The sequence below is a fragment of the Mytilus galloprovincialis genome, chromosome 8, assembly GCF_965363235.1.
Source record: "Mytilus galloprovincialis chromosome 8, xbMytGall1.hap1.1, whole genome shotgun sequence".
NCBI classification, from domain to species: Eukaryota; Metazoa; Mollusca; class Bivalvia; order Mytilida; family Mytilidae; genus Mytilus; species Mytilus galloprovincialis.
This window is the reverse complement of record NC_134845.1, coordinates 4,150,826-4,153,609: the sequence shown is the minus strand read 5'-3', so window position 1 is coordinate 4,153,609 and position 2,784 is coordinate 4,150,826. Positions and strand designations below refer to the sequence as shown.

General features: G+C 28.6%; 1 long non-coding RNA gene across 1 annotated transcript; it reads right to left on the bottom strand.

Annotated features, from left to right (window-relative positions):
- Positions 1-512: 512 nt before the first annotated feature.
- LOC143043081 (uncharacterized) lies at positions 513-2,480 on the bottom strand. Its single transcript, XR_012968182.1, has 2 exons — positions 2,238-2,480; positions 513-875 (listed from the first exon to the last, which is right to left on the bottom strand). It is a non-coding gene; the product is annotated as an uncharacterized LOC143043081 (long non-coding RNA).
- Positions 2,481-2,784: the final 304 nt, after the last annotated feature.

Genomic DNA, 2,784 nt, shown 5'->3' with positions numbered 1-2,784 from the left:
CAAAACCCCGGATTCTTACATAAGGTGTAATTATATACAATACATTGGCCCAACGTTGGTCCAATGATGGAATAATACTTGCTGATGTTGAACAAACGTTAGGCCAACGTAGTAATACAAACTGTTAGCAAACGTTGGAACTTCGTTGGTTCAATCTATAAACCTTTTATATCCATATGAAGGAAACTAAAATCCCTTCCAGGCAACAACTGCAATATAACTCCTGGTTTTTACATCAGTTCAAAATGGCGAAACTATTACTTTTTTAAATGTTGCAATTACTGCGTTTTTCATTTCCACTATACCATGTCTTACTACCCGAAAATTTTGTATTTTGCCACTTTCTCTCCATCTTCCTGAACATGCATGAAATATTTGCCAATGGATGTTTCAGTAACCAACAACCAATCAGTCTCTCCAGGAATTGTACTTCTGAATTTTACCCAAATTTTAATGAATGCAATCAACATATCCATGTTACCCAATTTTCTTAAATAATGTAAATACAAAGGTATGATTAAATATAATTTATTATTAGCTAGACAAACAGAAAAGTTTAAAAAAATCTGTTTTGTATCTATACGTTGCTAAATCAGATCTAGAATGAAAATTATAAAGTCTATTCATGATAATTCATTTATCCCGTTTGCATGATATCATTACAGTTTATGTAGAAATATCAAAGCTCTGTATGAAGGCATTGCTAATTCATTTCATACAGCTATTTTTCTAGTTCTGTATTCCAACATGGTTTTTATTCACTAGAGTTTTCCTTTTGTTTTCTGCTACACTTTGTTTTGTCACTATTTCTGGCTCCGTCTTATGTTAAATCCTTTACCCAGTTTAGCATATCTTCATATAAGTTATTTCACTGACTGTAATAAAGTAATGAATAAAATGAGTACTCAATGTATGTATATTTTGAAAATATTAAATCCTCCTAAAAATTAAATAAAAATAAAAAAATACATGTTTCTGGTGTCCTGGCACATTACATTTTTGTACAATAGTTAGAAAAAATACTCTTTTTTTAATATTTTCCCTAGCCAAGGCATAAAGCATATTGCATGCTGTACCATAATAGTTAGACTTCACCAAGCTAGGTAGGTTAAGCAGGACACTTGAGTGTAGAAATGGTTACAGGAAACTTTGTCAAAAAATGTTCTAAGTATAAGTAAATTAATAAAACTAGTTGAAAAAAAACAAAGTCAAATCTAAATACACTAGCATTAACGGTAGTATTAAACATGTTATGCATATATATCTGTGAAATTCGAATCCGATGTAGCATAAAGGATGGCTATTATGTTAACTTACTTTCTTAAAGTTATTCATTCTGGGCTATCAAATGGTAGAATGCATTTTTCCCATCTCCATTCCCATGCATTTTCTAGCCAGGATGTTGTCAATAATTCTTATTTTTCCTAGTTCTCTTTTTTTTCCTTTTGCACTCTGATTTATTTTGTCTTCTGTAGTACTCAAATACCTGATATAAATTTATATTAAAAGGTAAAATTGTATATTAAAAAGAAAAGCTACTTCAAGTATAAATTTAGACACTAATTTATAGTCTTTTTCTTTTATAAATATCCGTCTGTGTGGTATAGTTTTTTACCTCACATCCCGGTTTTGTTTTGCAAAAGTTTTGCCGAGGACAAAAAACTAAATTCAGCCGAGTCCGTATAATTATATACAAATAACAACATATTCTTGCAATGAATTTAGATAAGATTTTTAAATAAGATTAACATGATTAAGAAATAAATACTCTATTTGATATCTAATACACTGTTACACATGCAAGTGTGTATATGATCAGGTTTCACAAATATATCGTATATGTTTGCATGCGATTTAGAAATACAATAAAACTAACAAATTCATTTATATTTCAGATTTTTTCCATTAACTTCAGTAATGGTCATAAATGTTATCGTTATCATGGTTATAGATTTTAGAAAAAAACTATTAAAATATTGGTAATTTACAATTTGTTTGAAGATACTAATGTTCATTGGCAAATATTTCATTATGATTAATAGGATTGAAATGATTTAAAATCAAGAAAATATTTCTCCCGAAACGTATAAACTTCAAGATCAACATTATAAAACGATAGAAATTAATATATGTTTTAATTTTTAACAACATCCCTCAGATTAAAAATGCATATTGTATTTGTCATTATTAATTGTATATATATATATATATCAGATAATTATATAGTTACAACTTACATGTTACTTTCTTTCTCTTTGAACCTCAGATGATATGATTTTCTTTTTTGTTTTCTTCGTTTTACTGCTTTCTTACAAATACACAACAGGAAATAACCACAAAAGTGACCATCCCATTACATTTAGATTTCTTATAAACTTAATTACCATAGCAACTGTCTTTGAAATTTGTCGAACATATGGTCAACCTTATCAGAATGTGCTTGATTAACAGACTGGCTGTATCAAATTTCACTCTGCATATAATTGCTAAATTATTATGTTTTACAAAGTTTAATGAATAAAGTTATTATAAATAATGATTGCAATAGATTAAAACTTTTAACCAGGCAATCTATGTTTACGATATACATTTTTTTTATTACAGTAATGATATTCCAGTATAAATTTTACCTGGCTTATATATAGAGTATAATATATGATCAACGTTGGCCCAGCATTGGCCCAACATAGATCGAGTTGTAAATGTAATTTCAGTTGATGAACACTTTCGGTATAACATTAACTTTTCATAAAGCATGCAGCAATCGAAATTATCCGCCTCCCA